Source organism: Sander lucioperca, chromosome 4 (genome assembly GCF_008315115.2).
Source record: "Sander lucioperca isolate FBNREF2018 chromosome 4, SLUC_FBN_1.2, whole genome shotgun sequence".
Classification (NCBI taxonomy): domain Eukaryota; kingdom Metazoa; phylum Chordata; class Actinopteri; order Perciformes; family Percidae; genus Sander; species Sander lucioperca.
In genome coordinates, this window is record NC_050176.1 from 18,025,576 (window position 1) to 18,045,351 (window position 19,776).

Genomic DNA, 19,776 nt, shown 5'->3' on the forward strand with positions numbered 1-19,776 from the left:
TATCGTTCTTTTTTTGTTGTTGCATTTTTGCCTACAGTATTTGGGATAGCAGTGAATATAGAGACAGACCGGACATGAGGGGATAGATAGGGGCATGACATGATACTAAGGTCCAGCTGGAATCAAACTAGGAACGTGTTAATGAAATTACTAAGTCATGTAAAAGAGGATTCTCGTAGTAGCAAACCACAAAAAAAGCATTGCTGCCTTTTGCGGTTCTTCAAAGCTGTATGGATCAATGTATCATCTTGCAGCTCATTGTTTTGGTTTCCAGGCCCATAGGCTATGTTCATACTTGCCGTCTTTTTTTAAGCTGCCAGCTTCTGTTTTACATTATATAATTCTATGAAGTAAACCGTGTTTTCAAAGAAGTCGTGAGCGCTTTTTTTAAACGCCACCACCGACTCTTTTTCTCAATCTCGGAGTGGCTTTTTGAAGTTGAAAAAGTTCAACTTTTCTGAAAAATCGCCCTACGTCAAGCGCTTTTTTGACAGCCGACCAATGATAAACAGAGTAGCCAGACCTGTCGTTTTCATCAACAAGAATAAATTAAGTCGGAGCACAGCGAGTTACAGTATACGATATGACCGGGTGCTCCCTGTACAGGGAACTTGCTTTGTTTTATGTAATGTTAGCACCGCTCTCTCTCTCTCTCTCTCTCTCTCTCTGTTCTTTCAACGTTAGCACTGCTCCACATAGCACTCTCGGATCCTGTAACGTTAGCTGTTGTCATAGCAAAAAAAGACGCTCTCGGCTGCTTTTTGGAACAAATACGCTGCCAGCTTTTTTTTTCACTACAAGCGCCCTAATCAACTTTTTATTCGTCAAAAAAGACGCCAAGTGTGAACATAGCCTAAGTCTGCTCTAATCAACATTGCTTGGTGCTTGGACTGCTGGGTGGAAACAAGGCCAATTCCAGCCACAGCCAAAAAAGCTCTTATAAACCCACTGCATATAATCTACCCAATACCTAATCTATAGCCGCGACGTTCCGTTTCCAGAATTGCTCCGGTGCGGCCGGAAAATTGCGCGGGGATGTCCTTCTTTTCGGTCGGATGTCCGTTACCTTCCGCTTTCTTTGTGTTGGCATTCTAAACTCCGGTGGATTTATGAGGACTATGGTTAACTGCTCCTCAGATCTCTGCAGGGTAAATCCAGACAGCTAGCTAGACTATCTGTCCAATCTGAGTTTTCAGTTTTACGACTAAAACAACCTTTGAACGTACACGTTCCACCAAAACAAGTTCCTTCCCGAGGCTATTTTGCAGAGGCACCGTGGCGCCGTCTGGCGCCGCCCATGACAATTTTCATTGGTTTAAAGAAATGGCAATAAACCAGAGCACGTTTTTCTCCCATCCCAGAATGCTGTGTGGACTAGAGTGGTGATCGGGCCGCATTTTTCTGTCCGAGCCCAGCCCGCGTCCGACACAGTTAAAATCTAGTTTTTTTTTCTCATACTAATGACACGTACGTTTCTTTGTGTGGAAAGCCCGCTTTTATTAAGCAACTGTAGGAAGGCATTCAGAAATGTCAACAGGCAACAAGCGCACGTTAACACAGACACGCACCTGCATAATAAGCTTTTTTAAATTTAAAATATTCAATGCCTTATCGCGCTGATGTGACCGAGCCCGACCTGAACCCGAACATCATTTATAAATATCTGTCTGAACCCGGCCCGGCCCGCCGGGTACCGTCGGTTCGGGTATCCATCCTCTAGTGTGGACTAGCCAGACCCTCCTTTGCAGCGCTGTGGAGGAAGATCTGGCAAAGCGAGACTACCCAGTACCTAAACTCAAACAAAAGAAATGAAAAGTGTGCGTCCTGGTTATAGTTCAGTAATAAAAGATACTAATACATCACCATGGACCGTCTGTCAATCACACTGGACAGCAGTTGGACTTTGTGTCAGTGTCTGGTTTAAAAGTAGTTTAAGGTTAAGAAGAAAGAAAAAATGGAGTTGAAGTGTTAAGAGCTCAATCCCGAAAGAAGCTCCAAAGCTAATAACAGAAAATAAGAGAAATAACAAAAAAATACCTTGCTTAACCCTCATGATGTCCTCGGGTCAAATTGGACTCGTTTTCAACGTTTTTTTTATATCAGAAATACGGGTTTCTTTCAGCCAAATCGCCCAAAAATAACATGGATGCATGGATGTACGTTGTATGGAACCCATACAACAATCTTCGCAGGTAAAATCAATGATTACTTTCATTGAATTTTGGGTGTTTTATTCAATTTCATAGCATTTGAATTTTTTTTTTTTAATGGTTTGAAAACAGTATCCTGACTAAACTTTGACATATACCCCTCTATGATCCACTCAACATCCTCTGATCTTCACTATTAGTCAACATCTATCTATAAATTGCAGGAACGTCTGTCTGTCAGTGTGTGTGTGTTATGCACATATCTCTCGAACTGTTAGTCTGATTGATTTCAAACTTGACAGGTGTCTTGCTACGGGCACGAGTAAGTGCAGTGCCAAGTTTGACATTGTTTGGATTAGAAATGCAAAATATATCGTTAAATATATAGGTAAAAGAAGCACACATTGGCTTTTGCCGCTCTAGCCGCTGGCCACTCCCCCTCTCACCCTGAGGACCAGAGACAGAGAGCAGCGGAGCTTTGGCAGCTAAAATGTGACGTACACCTCAGACCCACAAAAATGTGCAAAGTTGCACTACTTTGGACTGTCTGACTTTGAATAAACAAACAACAATTTTCCTGCTATTGCGTTAAATTGCTGAGCTGGCAGAACATAACGAAATCTCGGAGATTATTCCTTCAGAGCGCTGTGCAATGCTTGAGTTGAACCGGGCAGATACATCAGTTTTCATCAGACTCACCCTGGGTCAGGTTAATTAAGTCGCCAAAATACCCTCGCGAATCAAATCCCCTACTTCACCGTTAACCGTCAAGCCACAAACCTGTATGGAAATGAACACCTCCGCTGAAATGTTAAATTCGTCTCTCTCTCTCGCTCTCTCTTTCTCTCTGGTGGTTGATTAACGCAGATATGTGCTGATTAGCTCTCATAGCGGGCCAGATGGGTAGCACACTGCCATGAGTCCATGAGGCTAATGTCTGATTACTCCACATTGTCATTGTGATATTTTCTGATTACGATAGACGTAGAGTACACTGTAGTAAGTCAGTAGTAGGGTATACAGTGGAGTTGCATATGAAGTGGTTTGGGGTCCTTCTGTAAGTCATTTTGGGGTACAATTTGGTTTTCATGAATTCTACAAGCAGCAATACCACAGGCCAAGCAATCGCCCATTCCAAACAGGCACATTTTCAATGGGGACTGCACTAATAATTCATAATTTCTTAAAAATTAAGTATAATGGGCACCTGGGTAGCTCACCTGGTAGAGCAGGCGCCCATATATAGAGGTTTACTCCTCGATGCAGCGGCCGCAGGTTCGACTCCGACCTGCGGCCCTTTGCTGCATGTCATTCCCCCTCTCTCTCCCCTTTCATGTCTTCAGCTGTCCTATATAAATAAAAGCCTAAAATGCCCAAAAAATAATCTTAAAAAAAAAAAAAAAAAATTAAGTGTAATGTCATATAAATTGGGTTTATTGACCACAAATTAAAAAGAGCATTGAAAAAAAAATAACAAAAACGTTTATAAAAAGTGAAAAGCATCGGAAAAAAAGTGCCAAAAATAAATAAATAACTTTGGGACCCAAATATGTTTGAGGAAAAGTGTGGATTTATTCCCCACAAAGAACGATCCGAGACTCATTTCTATACATCACGTCCTCGAAGAGATCTGTTCTTGCCTCATATTGGCTGACAGTTTAGAGGCTAGTCACAAACAGGAAGTGGTGGAGTTAGATTTCAAATTGCTTTTACACAATATTCACACAAACAACTTTCTTTTTATGGCTTTGGGACACTCCGCATGGCAGCCCACTATTGATGCAAAGGGCTTTCAATCAAATTTGTTCAACAGTTCAGAAAGAGTCACCCTTCCAGTCATAATTGTTTTCAAACACCCTGGGTCTTAAAATGGTAGTCTGTAACAAAGTATTGCTTTGGTAGCATTTCAATCAAAGTCTCCCTCTGTGAACCTGTCAACTCTTTTTCCATTGGTAGCATTCGTTCACATGGAAATGGAAATAGGAATGGTCAATGATGCAGAGCCGGGATCAGTGAATGACTTGATGAATGTCAGTGGGGGCATTTAAAAGGTCTTAACAGTTTATAAAAGTACTAAAATCAACCCGTCCCTCTGATTCTGTGAAGGGAGACGAGTTTCAAAAAAAAAACAAAGGTGAAAACACAAAGGGAAATAAAGAGACACCAACAACAGCTATTCACCATGTCTCCCACTGATCTTATGGGCTTACACACCATGCGGTGTGAGAGCCTCATCATGAAGTCAGCAGGACTGAATGGGCCGAGTCGCTGTCAAAAATATGCAAAGTCATTGTTTCATCTCGAGCACAATATGAAGGGACTTAGTTATTGCTTTACTATGCTGGAGATTGTGAAAGGGCAAAGATATATTCAGCGTGATGCAACACACACACACACACACACACACACACACACGCAGTCAGCAACTTTAGTGTCCAGAGTTAATCTATAGGTCTCTGCTTTACATTGCATTTTTGATGCACTTATTCAGAGTGACAAACTAATAAGTGCAATGCAAGAATAATCTGTATCACATATTACAAGCAATTGATAGCAAGGCGATGCTGTGACTCATAAGACGCTGACAATAGTACTATGACCACAGAATATTTCTTTTAAATTGAATTTGGTGTAAATCTACACATCTTTAAAACCACGAATCACCAGTTCAGTGCCTATATGAGTGTTAGGAAACATCCACAACAAGGCTCCAGTGCCAGCTATCGAATTCTTTATCATATCAAGAATTAGTTTGCTATTACAGGAAATACACTTAATCGCCAAATTCATATCGCCTTGGGTGAATTTGCATTTAATTGCACCTTTCCATTGACTTTGTTTGGAATTGCATTGCCTCTAAAATTTGCTTTGTATTCTGTCTGAATACGTTGGATACATTACATAATCAAAGTTTTAGGTTTCTACAAGTGCAGGAGAAACTTTTACTGGATCAGTGTTATTCAATTGGTAGCTACCCTGTCTCTCAGTTTAGTACTCAATAGAATAGATTAGTACGCAACATTTTTGCCAAGACACGGTTTGTTTATCTTTGACTTCAGCATGGTGGTCTCTGGAGGCTCCTGGCATGGTGACAACAACGAAAAGTTCACCTCATTATTCACAGAAAAAGCCAATTAGTCAGTGGACAGCATAGCCTGCAGAGAGAAGATGGTGGATATGTAGCATTCACTCCTTGCCAGACAATAAACTGGCATTTTTCAAATTTCTTGATGGGATCTAATTGTTTTGTCACCTTTCCAGCCATATAGCATAACAAGAAGGAATAGTCAGTTTTTTTCTCCACAGACATTCATTCCTGTACTTTTGTTTTATGATTGGGACTGAAGTTTGTCATGAAGGTTTGCATAACTCTTTTAATATTTATTTTCAGTTAATTGTAATATGTTTTGCTTATTTTGGCTTAAATTAATCCTAAAAGATCCAAGCTGCACTTACATGTACATATATAAATAAACTAATATAGCTAATATAGCCTACTTCGGTCAGTCCTGGTTTACTTATGTATTTCTTTCTTTCTTTATACATTTTCTATTTAGACTATTCATTTTTCTTCTAACACTTTCCCCTTTTCTTTGCCTTCCACCTGTATTGACCTTTCTTTTTTCTTTTTTTTTACAGTAACAAAATTGTACTTTTATACTCCACTACCTTTAGGCCTATTTGATAACTTTAGTTGCTATGTAATAATAGTAAAAATCAACAAATAAATTATGATATTATTATATCAATAGAAATGTATTGATCCCCAGGGTGACATTCTCAAGCTACCCATCCATATGTAGGCTATAAATACAGTCCGGAAAAACAGAGACGTTTTTGTTTTGAAAAAGGAAAAACAGAAATAGGCCTACTGTAGTACCGGACCCGAAATTAATTTCACTATCAGAATTTGATCCATTCGGTCTGATAACATTTTGAAAGTCTAGAAGATCCGCACGTTTAAAACATTTAATCCCCATTCAAGTTGGCGGAGTGCCAGACCGGAAGTAGCCATGCTCGCCCAGTGGAGGCCTCTAGCGCACCTGCTCTACGGTCCGCACACATGGATGTATTAAGAGAACGGCCGCACACCGCACAGCGGGGAACGCGGGACTCGACTCGAACGCCAGTTATGAGCGGGAAACTGACAACGTCAGGTCGCAGTTTGAACTCGTCTTTGGATTATAAAGTAAAGTAAACGGGCTATACCCGTCTGCAGGCGGTTAACGTTAGCTTGCAGTTGCAGGCTAATTGAACTGAAGTCTTCTCCGTTAGCTGTTAGCATGCTGTCTTCTAAGGTTCCAATGAAACGTTTGAAAAAGCAGAAGTTCTGTGGTGAGTGAAAAGTGGTGAGTGTGATGGAAGTGTATATATGTGATAAGTGATATGAGTGTGATGTGACAAATAGTCAACTTTTCATAGTGCCTGAAAAAACATCCCCGTTTTCAGCGTTGTGAATGGGCAGTTTTCAAATTAACTAAAAATAAATGGTCGGCATTGAGAGTGCAGAGTGGTAAAACGGGCAAGTGGGTTGTTATATTTACTTGCCCAGTGTGGGGTTATACTTGCACCGGGCCATCGGGCAACCCTTATTGTTGAAGTCTCTTAAGTATAATTGTGAGGTACGTAATTTCATACTACTTCATACTTCTTCTCCACTACATCTCAGAGGCAAATTTTACTTTTTACTGCACTACAGTGTTTCCGCTACTAGCTACTAAGAAATTGTTGCCGCCGCTGCTTCAGCGTTTTCTGAAATGTCGTGAAGTTGTGATTACACGACTCTGCAAAGCCATTTGTGGCTCTATCCACAGTCATCGGCTCTATCTCCACTTTGAGGGTGAGCAACTGGACCAGTGACAGGACGTCATCACTCGCAAAGTCATGGCAACCAAATAAACAATAGCGTGAGTCTCCGCAGTCGAAAGCCTCAACGGCTAATTTACCATGAAAATTGTGCTCACGCTGGTGCCGTGAAATATGACAGCTACGGTAGCTTGGGAAATAGCGTTATGGGTACGTGGTTCGCTAAGCTACCGTTAGCAAACCATGCAATGTCCCTTGGATTCCCCGATGCAGGAGATGTTGTATTCCCCTGACATTTTACCTTACTGTTTAAATTTATTTCCAGGTTAGTGGGGATGCACTGCGCTTGTTGTGATGTTTCCTCAGCATTTTGTTTTGTTGCTAAAATGTTTGTAAACTGAGTGGTTACGCTAAATCACCTGTTTCACGTATCCTACGGTGCCGTCTATTTGCTGGATATTTCCCTAGCGATTGTTAACTAGCAAATAAGCTCACTATTAGGGCTGTCCCAAACGATTATTTTTTAAACGATTAATCTATCGATTCATTTTTCGATTAGCGATTATTTTCCCATTGCTCAATATTAACAATTTACATAAAACAAATTTCAATAAGGTTCAAATCTCTATTTATTAAAATTGTTTAACACTGCACTGTTCAAGTAAAATTAATTTGTAGTGCAACCTGACGCCAAAATAAAGTCACTTTCAGGAGGAATACAAAAATAAAAACTTCAAGTAAACAGAGCAAGTGCAAAAAGAGTAGCCTGTATTTGCTTTGCTGTCTTAAAATCCATTTCAACATCAACAAAAGTACATTAAACACAAAACTTTTATTTTCCACCTTAGTTGTGAATCAAAACAGTTATCAAAATTAAAAAAGATTCTGGTAACACTGCTCACTCATTGAACTAATGGAGAACTAACTTAAGTGCAAAAGAATGGAATTGAATTGCCTTGTTGCTGCAAGGTGCTGTAGAAATAAAGTTACCTTGCCTTACAACCTCAGCCTGTCAGTCACCAGGGCACAGAAACCACTGTTGTGCCTGCATGTCTCAGGAGGAAGTGTCACTGCGAACTCTTTCGGCTCGTCATTAATATCATATCGCAGCAAATGCTGTCTGCGTTAAGTTTTGAAAACTGTAACCACACTTGAAACCACTTTATCAGCATTCCAGTGACTCTCTGGGACTTCAACAAAACTGCAGAGCCGATGTAGTTCTCCAGCACCAATGCGTGCGCACGTGTCTGTGTGTCTGTGTCGAAGCTCCGCTGTCTGTCAATATGCAGACAGGACAGATAAGCTTGCGCTTACGCGCTCAGATGCTTTTTTATTTTTATTTTTTGACCCGACGTAGTTCAGGCGGCAGGCTGGCGGCCGCCTAAACTGCAAAGTGCTGCGGGAAACCCTGCTATTTTTAGATTTACACGTGAGTGACGCTCATAGACAGTTAAAGAAACGCGACGCATCGATGCAAATTATTTGTGTCGACGCATTTACATAATCAATGACGTTGACTACGTCGACGAATCGTCCCAGCCCTACTCGCTATTAAGTGTTAATTCAACCAATGAATGATTTCTGGCTCCTAAGAAACTGCTTGCGTTAAGTGTTTGTATGACAAATATGGCAATCTGCCGGGGAAGAGCAAGAATGGGAGTGGAGCAAGCCAACTGTGATATAGGCTACTGTACAGAGAAGGAGAGCAAACAGACTGATAGACAGATGGAGAGAAATAGGCTGGCAGAAAAAACAGGCAGAGGGAATAGGTTATTGATTCAAAACATGGGTTGGTGAAGAGAGACAACAAGATGGGAAATGAGTTGGAGAAAAGAACATTGGAGAACACTATGTGACTAAAAAAAGTGATCAGAAAGTATGGTTGTAGATATGAAATTGGATGATAAATCCGAGGCTAAACAATATATGAGGAGGAGAAACAAACTTTAAAGAAACAAACTTTAAAGGATTTTGGAAAAACCTACTACCGTACTACTACAACTAGGCTATTACGAGGCTACTCAATATTAAATTAAACTCAGGTAGAAAGTACATCAAGTAGCAAACTCTGCTTAAGTACAATTTTGAGATACTTGCTTTAGTCTACTTGTTAAATTTTCTGCTACTTTATACTTCTACTCTACTACATTTTAGAGGCAAATATTGTACTTTTATACTCTACTACCTTTAGGCCTATTTAATAACTTTAGTTACTAGCTATGTAATAATAGTAAAAATCAACAAATGAAATAGAAATGTAGTGAATGTACAGAGTGACATTCTCAAGCTACCCATCCATATATGTATAAATACAGTCCATTTATATAAAGTAATACAATATATAGTTTATAATATAATGCATCATTGAAGGATATATTTTAGGATTCAGGTGTGCACTTAACCAAGTGGTGTAGTTAAAGGGTAACTACCGTTTTGTTCAACCTGGTCCCTATGTTCCTGTGTTTTTGTGTCTAAGTGACTAATGGGAACATCAATCTTTGACATTGGTTCAGTATTAAGCAAGATCGCTGCGGCGAAACAAGCTACAATGTAAGTTAATAGGGCAATTGTCCAGCTTGTTTTTTCCTTCACAAAAGTGCTCGTTTTGCCGCTGACAGGCTCAGATTAATATTCTAAGTGTCTGACAACATTATGGAAAGGATCCCTTCAGAGATAGACCTTTTAAAACCTCTTTAAGGGCGTTTTCACACATGAAAGTCCGAACCAAGGTCCGGACCAAGGTTCATGTTTTTGTTACATTGTATACATTTGATCCGGTACGTTTTGGTTTCACACTGCAGTTATGCAAGCGCACTAAAGATCTATACGTGACAAAACTACGTCCTGCCGTCATCACATACGTGAGCTCCAGATACTTATAATTGATTGGTTTGTAGACGGGCTTCCCCGTCCTCTCGTCTCCTCTCTCTGTGTCGGAGTTTTTTCAGCTGACTGCTGCTCTCCCCTACTGCCGCGGCTCTTTTTGCTTTGTTGTGATGTTGAGAAGCAAGACACTTGGAACTTTCTGGAGCATTTATTCAGAGACAAACGGAAACCTACACTGTACATTTACTACCACTTAACAAATAAACTGCTGATGTATTCTCTGCTCTGATAGCCGACAGCTGTCTGCTCTGAGCACATTCACCGTCACTCTCACTCTCTCATGTAGCCTACACACTAAGCACCGAGCTATTCCTTAAAGGAGCTTCCCCGGTCTTGTAACACAAGGAGAGCCTGCCAGAGCTTCTTCTATTTTGGTCCGAAAGTCCGAACCATCCAAAAAATGCTTTCACACTGTAAACGAACCGGACCGAGACCACCTCTTTTGGTCGGACCAAAATTTGGTCTTTTGATCCGGACCGTGGTCCGGGGGAGGTTTCACACCTCTATTTTTGGTTCGGATCAAACTGAAACGTCCGAAAGTCCGGACCAAATGAGGTATGTGTGAAAACGCCCTAAGACTTTTCTGTTTAATCAGAAACAGCTCTGAAGTTGCTAGCGCTAAACCTACCAGACTTCATTTAAAAAAAACAATACTTTTAGAGCCAACATATTTTCACATGTAAATCGGTAAACTATGTGTTTATTTCAACCAAAACTACAGTAGCATTGTGGTGGTTGGAAAAGTGCAAAGAAGACCCAAAACGGCTTTTCATAGTTTTATTTAGTTTCTGTCGACTTTGAATGAAGTGTATTTTACGATGCTAAAATTACTGTTTATTTCCATGGAGTCTGGTGGGTTTAGTGAACGCAATTTCGCGGATGTTTTTGTTTAAAAAAATAATCGTACTCTTTAACAGAAAGGTCGACCTCCTTAGAAATCCTTTCCATAATGTTGTCAGACACTTAGAATATTAATCTGAGCCTGTCAGTGGCAAAATGAGCACTTTGGTGAAGGTAAATACAAGCTGGACAATTGCCCTATTAACTTAGATTGTAGCTTGTTTCGCCGTTGCTGACTGCAGCGATCTCGCTTAATACTGGACCAATGTCAGAGATTGTTGTTCCCATCAGTCACTTAGACACAAGAACATAGGAAGATGGGTCCAGGTTGAAAAAAAAATGGTAGTTACCCTTTAATAGGGCTGAACATCTCACCTTATTGACATGTTCAGATCTTGGAAAAATGACATGAAAACTGTTAGGACTATGCCTTGTGAAAATGAAACTAAATTTTAAAAACGCACCAGCATCGACTGATGATTTTTACTTTACTTAAACCGTAACCTGTTTTTTGCGTGCTGAGTAAGTTCTTATTTTACCCTTGAAAATCAAGTGAAAGAAAAAAGGTTTTGCAGATACTTTTCATGGATCTTTGTCGGGCTTCCTCCCTTGAAAATCAATAACATTCCATCGTGTAACTCCATAGGCATCAGTGACCATGCAAAGAACTCTCTTTTTTTGTTCTTGGGAGAAAAAAAACTTTTTTCAAATGTGTTTTATGTCAGATAATAGCGATAAAACGTTGGGGATTATGGTTTTCGATCTCTGAGAAATATATCCTTTAATGTTAAGCCCATGCATCAGTCGATAAAGCTAAATTTGCTGATTTGGGAGGAATGGCCAATGAAAAGGATAAAAGGCTGGTGAAATGAGCGACTCAGCACAAAAGCCAGCCGGAGTCACATTCACACTGTCAAGGACAGAGACTTTGACAGAAGGATTTCACAAGCATTTATTCACTTAAGCTCTCTACATTTTAAGCAGATTTATTGTGAAATCCAGTCACCCAGACTTAGAAAGCTGCTAACTTAAGATGAATTTTTGGGTTTTACTTAGTGGCCCATTACAGTCAAAATCCTGTTTTTTAGTTTTTCCACCCTGAGACAAATTCAATTTTGATGGAAAATGTAATGTTTTGGCACAAAATATCAACAGTTTCCAAACAAACTCAAAGCTTGCAAACACCAGAGGTTCCAAGAAATAGTCTCTGCAGAGGTATGGAGCTTACTGAAAGTTAAAGGTCCCATGGCATGAAAATTTCACTTTATGAGGTTTTTTATCATTAATGTGAGTTCCCGCAGCCTGCCTATGGTCCCCCAGTGGCTAGAAATGGCGATAGGTGTAAACCGAGCCCTGGGTATCCTGCTCTGCCTTTGAGAAAATGAAAGCTCAGATGGGCCAATCTGGAATCTCCTCCTTATGAGGTCATAAGGGGAAAGGTTACCTCCCCTTTCTCTGCTTTGCAGAGAAAGAGAGAGACATCATGGCTTGAAAACAAGCAAAGCATGGCAGTTGTCAAGGCCACACCACCACCCTCCACCTTGCCCCCCCCCCCCTCTCCTCCTCAATAGCATTTAAAGCTACAGACACAGAAATGGCACATACTAAAGCTCATTGTGGGACTGGCTCTAGTGGCTGTAATTCTGCACCAAGGCTGAATTTCGGGAAAGAGACTTCAGATACAGTATTAGGGGACCACTAAGGCCTATATAAAAGAGACTTCAGATACAGTATTAGGGGACCACTAAGGCCTATATAAAAGAGACTTCGGATACAGTATTAGGGGACCACTAAGGTCTATATAAAAGAGACTTCAGATACAGTATTAGGGGACCACTAAGGCCTATAAAAGAGACTCAGATACGTATTAGGGGACCTCAGGTCTATAAAAGAGACTTCAGATACAGTATTAGGGGACCACTAAGGTCTATATAAAAGAGACTTCAGATACAGTATTAGGGGACCACTAAGGTCTATATAAAAGAGACTTCAGATACAGTATTAGGGGACCACTAAGGTCTATATAAAAGAGACTTCAGATACAGTATTAGGGGACCACTAAGGTCTATATAAAAGAGACTTCAGATACAGTATTAGGGGACCACTAAGGCCTATATAAAAGCATCCAAAAAGCAGCATGTCATAGGACCTTTAAATCAGGAAGGCTACTTAATGACAGATCCAATCATATCAATACCTCTCTTGATTTTTCTTCAATCAGTCAGTGCTGCTTTAAATGATTTAATATATTTACAAGTAGGTATGCAGTATGCGATGATTTTGCCATATTACCCGTCGTTATAAGACACCTTGCAACCACCTTGTTTTATACTTTATAAACCTAAAGCACATGGCTTGTCGGACTTTAAATAATTCATGCTACCCAGAGCTCTTGGCTGGACTGGTTGACAGCTAACCCAGACATCTTGTAATTGTCCTTATGAAGACTCCTGGGCCGGATTAATGTCGGCTGTGTATAAAAGTACAGATGTAGTCCTCGGTTTGTGGTCCAAATTCCCCAAAATGCCTTCAGTCTTGATATTAATGGCTTAACTGACTGATTATTTGCCTTGCAGGCTTGACTTGAAAGCGTAAAAACAAAATAAGAATTCCACCGGAGCTACATGTTGTCTTCATTTGCATCCATTTAAAACTCCTGCATTCTAAATGAAGCTCAGACATTTCGAATTAGGCAAAGATATTCAGGATTAATTAGTCACGAGCTGCAGTAGTAAACAAGATGAGATAGAATCACGGGATGATTCAGAGTTCGTAGAGCACAAAATAACCCTGTTAATAAATAAAATATTCTTTTTTCCCCAGCACTTTTGGCTGCCATCCAGAACAGTGTAACTGGAGTGTATCTAGTATATCCTCCTAAATAGGATACAACACTTGATAAAGACTTAATGTGGTCTCCAACCTCATTTGGTGTCGTTCTTTTCTCTAAATTGACCATCTATGTAAAACTCAACTGCTACTGAGTCCACTAAGTTTATTCTCATGTCAAGCAGGTCTTGGTTGGCCAGCAGGTGTCATTGTTGTGTAAGGATTTATTCAAATGCAGCTGCATGAGAACACAGCAGTCTCAAGTCATTAGTATTTGCCAATGTGCTTGAGCTTGAAGGCACCAGTCTGGCATGTTTCCACTGAACAGTATTTATCTCCATTAAAGCCGATACTGTAAAGTCTGCTGTTGGATATAGAATTTTTGTAAATGCGTGTGGGCTGTTTCCACGTACGTTGGCAGAGAAAGACAGTCACAGATAAAGAAGAAAGAAAGAGAGAAAGGGAACTTGTCTGTTGTATTTGTGGTGCTTCATTAGGTAAAGGCGGCTCCCTCTTTTGGCCGCATTTCTCCCTGATTCAGCTGTTATGGTTCCTGTCAGCTGCTCTCTCTCTCTCTCTCTCTCTCTCTCTCTCTCTCTCTCTCTCTCTCTCTCTCTCTCTCTCTCTCTCTCTCTGCTCCAGCCTGCTGTCTGTCTCCTCTCGTCCAGCTCTATGGGAGCATGCGACAGAGAGGGCCAACAGGAGCTGGACACACCAGCCAAGATGTGAGTCTGCATCCGGCTCTCAGTGTGTCCGAGCCAAAGTCTGAAATCTCTTACTTTCTGTCCCTTCTGTTCCTGCATCTGTCGACTTGTTTGTCGCTTCATTCTCCCAAGATGCCAAGTGCTCTATATTTGTTTGTCAAAGATTTCATCTTCAGCTCTCTTCCAGGACCACTGCACTATTTCGTCTACTGAATTAACTGACTTTCAAAATCATATATGAAAAATAAAAATAAAAGAATCCGGACAGACTGAAATATCAAAACAACTTTAAATGGATTACCATGTAATTTTTTAAAACCCATTCAGGTTGTTAATGAAAAACTCAGGAGCAGCACAACTCATTTCACATATATAAAGAAGAGTTAGGAGACCTTGATGATGATAATAATGACTTTATTCAGGACACAATGGAAGGTCTATAGTACATTACACAGGCGTATGTAACGCGTATGCTTAACCCAAATTCGTAGTTGAGCCTCTCTCTCTCACTCTCTGGGAAGCAGGGGCGGATCTAGAAAAATATTTATGGGGTGCCGAGAGGGGGGCAGGAATTTTTGAGGGGTGGCAACATATGGCAGACGTATATATACTGAATTTTATCACAGTTTGATAAGAAATAGTATGTACACACTACAAAAGGGCACAGGCTGCCATTTACAAACTCATACAGACAAACTTAATCTCAAGCAATCAATATTTTATATAATAATAATAATAATCTCATTTGAGGTTTCAAAAAACAGTTCATATTAGGAATAAGTGACCACACAATGTGATCTCACTTAATAGGAGATAGAAGTATGATAGAAGTAAGGGGCATTATCACAGGAAAGGCATTAAGGTAAGACACAGGTGATGAGTGGCAGATGTGTGAGAGGGGAAGCAAACAGTTTTGGACTGTGTCAGAGAGGCAGCGTTGCAGGCAGCATTTGTACAAGATTAGGAACTGTCATTGATTAGTTATAACCATCAGACTGTGTTAACACACTAACATTTTAGCCTGGGAGAGTATTTTTAGGTTAATTTGTTTAATTTTTTAATTTAATCTGAGCAATAGATCTAAAATACATTCTACACAAAATATAAAAACTCATCTCCCCATCTCATCACACTTTCACACTGACAACTTTCCCTAATTATTCATATTTAAGCAAACATGAATTTTTATATTTATTTGATGTCTAAGCAATGTCTCTTAAATTTTATAAAAAATGTCCATCTTTGTCATTTGTTGTTCTTATTCATATGTAACTTAGTATATATGCAGCAACAATTTCCATATCATGTGGACCAGCTCGACTGGAGATCGTTGCTGATGGCCCAGGCACTCTGCTTTTCCTTTCACTGTCTGAGCCCTTCACGTTATCTTGTCTCTCGCTTTCTCCCTCCTCATCTTGGTGATGCTCTCCCTCCATATCTTCACCGCTGTGGTGTTCTCCCACCTCCTCCTGTCCCTGGTCGCCTTGGCCTTGTATTCTATCTCTGTCACGTTTCTGTTGCCCTTTTCTCTCCACCTCGTCTTCGTCTTCTCTCTCTCCTTCCACCTCATCTTCTCCGTCTACCTTGCTCAGTTGTTCATTTTCTATATCTCTTGCCTTTCTCTTTGGTGAGAAAAAACTACATATGCTACCTTTCCTCTTCATTTCTGTAAGATTAAAAGTAATTTTACAATGTTTTCCTTGACAGACGTTGAATCAATATTAGCTTTTGTAGCCTACTTTACACAGAACAAACGTCAGACCTAAGTAACATTGTATGTATAGTTAGCAAAATAATGTTCTTCAACCTGATTTTTATCATCTCAAAATCAGCATCGCAACTATGCTAGCACTGTGCTTTCGTTATAATTTCATTTCTTGATAGATAGTTAATCCGTTTTGACCATAGACTGTATATTATTAGTGGACAGCGCATCCGGTTCGGGCAAAATGCGGCAAATGTGGAAGTGCCTTAAACCTGCATTCTATCTGAATTCCAGCAGGGGGCGACACGTGTGGTTGCAAAAAGAAGGTCCGTTTCTATAGAAGTCTATGGCGAAATGACCCACTTCTCACTTGATTTATTACTAGTGATGGCCAAATGAAGCTTCGTGAACCATTTTCTTTATTTTCTGAGCCCACTAGATGGCGCTCTCTGTTCTACAAAGGGTTGAGAATACATTGAATTGCAATGCCTTAGGCCTTTCTTTTAAAACCAAGAGCGCCATCTAGTGGGCGCAGAAAATAAAGAAAATGGTTCACAAAGCTTCATTTGGCCATCACTATTTATTACCTCAGTAAACATTTCTATTAAGAGTTTATATTCTCAATCGCTAGTTTTAAGTCTTCTGCAACACAGAATGATGTTCATTTTTTTAATTATGGTCTCGTTGATTTTAAAATCGGCGATAAAGCAGGGGGTATTATAGGGCGTGGCTATGATGTAATTGACAGGTCATGGCCTGTCAATCATGACAGGTTTAGCAAAGCTTATCCATGGCACGTAAAATTCACTTTGGGTGTTGACCAGCTTTCGTCTTCGTGACTGTGCCACTTTGTCGCCTAATAATGTCTTGTTCAACGTTCGGTTGTACGACAAGACACTCAAAGGAGTCGGCAGTTCAGTTTTTCCAGTAAGTAACGTTACATTTTGTTTTAATACTGTTTTTCTTTAGCCAATGTTAGCATCCCAATTAATATCAGTTAGCTAGCTAGATTGCACTTTCCTAACCAAGCTAGCGGGCTAACTAATAACGTTATGCAGACCAGACCGTATTAACGGATTAAAATATATATATTTAATGTTACAGTCGTATACAGTAGATATGCACAACGGTCTCGCCGGTGATATGTTTTTAACCATATGTGATGTTATTGCTATTCGATGCCTGATATAGCTAACGTTATAGTGCAAATTCATATAAACCCTATTTGCACGGGATTAAAATCATTTTGGGACCGTGTGTGATTTAGAAAGTACCCCCTCACATCTGAGTTTCGTGTGGCGTATTCGCACGGGACAAGCGGAGACTGCTTTTACTTGAATATACTGAAATATATGTACCCCGTCCGAGAGTTGGGTAACGTTACCTGGAGGCGCCCGAAGGACAGGCACATACGCTATCACCCCCGCCGCGGTGGCACCCGCACAGCATCACCGTCTCCCTCACCTCGGACAAAGCCGCGCTGGAGTGGGCCAACGGACGGGGCAGTAGGCCAGAATATCCGTTTTTGCGATAAAATGTCGCACATTAAAAAATATATATATTATTGTAAAGTTACATAAGTGTTCTATCTTGAAAAATCTTCAGTTCTGCGGCCAAATGTATTGTATAAAGCACCAGGTTCAATATTATTTTCTCAAAAAATCTTTTCTCAAAAAATTCTAAATACATTATTTCAGACTGTTAATGTACCTAACAAGCATGCTGTTGCAGGAGTTATTAACCACTGTTGTTGATGCTGTTACACTGATGTCTTTCTTCCACTTACTGTAGTTGTGTCTGCTAATCTATTTGAAGACCTTCTGTCAGCACATTAATCTGTTTTAAGATGAGACATGTTACAATCTATATTTACAAATTCTGTTTATTACTAAAATGTACATATCACTAAAAAAGTGTTGCATACAATACACATTGTCTAAGATAAATTTGACATGTAGGAGTATGTTTACTTAATACTGCATGTCCTCAACTGAAGCATACATTCATGTACAAGCTCATATATTAATATAATTCATTGTGATCTACCATGCCTTAACTACATGTTTGTCTTTACATAGGTATCCACACTGAAAGCTGAATGACCAGAGCCTACAGAAGGAAGACCTGGTGTATAGCGCAGTGTATTTGGTGCCATTCATCTTGTTGTGGAAAACAGATTGCATTGACCACATCCAAAGTTCTCAAATGTGTTCTGATTATAATGATGCCAGAAAATCATTTTTGGCTCAGCTTCTGCTGCTGAAAGGACAGACCAACTTTTAGCACTTTAGCAGTCATTGGTATTTAGAGGTTCAAAATGTGAGTCCTGTAATAGATGTGTCCTCTTGTGTTACTGTTAGGCCTGCTGCTCCTAGGTAGCTTCTCTGTCTCTCCTCCCTCCCTCTCTCTGTCTGTCTCTCCTCCCTCCCTCTCTCTGTCTGTCTCTCCTCTCTCTGTCTCTCCTCCCTCCCTCTCTCTGTCTGTCTCTCCTCTCTCTGTCTCTCCTCCCTCCCTCTCTCTGTCTGTCTCTCCTCTCTCCCTCGCTCTGTCTGTCTCTTATTGCAGGAGTGTCTAGAGTGTGGGAGTCTGTGTTCCAGCTGCCTCTCATCTACCACAATCAACCAACAATTTGTGATAATACTTTTGTTATAATGAATTTACAATAACCCTACACAGATTAAACAGCACCTGGTGCATTTTCAATTACCTACTAAACACTTGACTATATATGTCAAAATTAAATATATGTCTATAAATTAATCTAAAAGGATTTTGGTGAAGTGTTTTCATGGTGATTAAAATTGACAAGTACATAAAAACACACAAGAAAAGCACAAACTACATTTTCCTGATCCTTCTTTGTCAACATTCAAGTATGGTAACATTTAAGAAATCATATTTATGTTGATTAAAGTCAAAATAGACACTTTTAATCAATTACAAATTCTATCAAATTACCAATGTCTTCTTGTATGACTACAATACTGTGTATGTTCCTATAGTTGCTTCAGAAAAACAACAAATGTAGCTTTAGAAAGACCTTTATTTCACATTGAAATGGGCATTAACTTCAAAAATTACATAAACCACAAACAACACTGGCAATATTTTTAAGATTATGTTAAATTGATGAATTAAAAAATGTAGTTCACCTTTTACAATCCAGTGTACATTCCACACATAAAACACTGCTGTGGGTCAAGGTAAAGGCAAACTTAACTGTCACAAGACATGTCTGCATAATAAAAAGAGGTAGTTGAATCACTAGTGTCACATTGTTCATTACAGTAGAAATGGTTGACATTACAAACCACAATATAAAAAATATAGCTTAACATATACAGCTTAAAGCACTTGTGCAGCACTCTGTTCAGTCAAGTCCAAATGCCTGGGTAAAGAAATTCATTCCTGTAATGAGGTTGACGCCCTTGACATCTCCCAGGTCATTCCCGCCACAGTGAACAAGGAGGACATCCGGGGCTGCTCTTCTTTGTAGGGACTGGAAAAAGAAAGGGAGAAGGCTCTTCCACCGCAGACCGCCCCAGCCGAACCAATAGATGTAGATATCTTCAATGCCAAGGTTGTTCCCCATGGTCTTTGCCTCTCTCTCGGCCCCACGCCGGACGTAGCTGTCTCTAATTATCCAGACTGTTGCTGGGTGGAAAAACACATTGTAATAGTGACAAAAGTATCATATTTTAGCTTATAGAGAAAAAGGATAAATGAACAGCACTCTTAATTACACACAGTTATTTGAAAATGCATTATTACCTCAGCTTAGTTGTACAAAACAAGTCTGCTAAAAGTTTAATTGTGTACCATAAATAGCTAAAGAAAAGTAACTATTACTAACTAT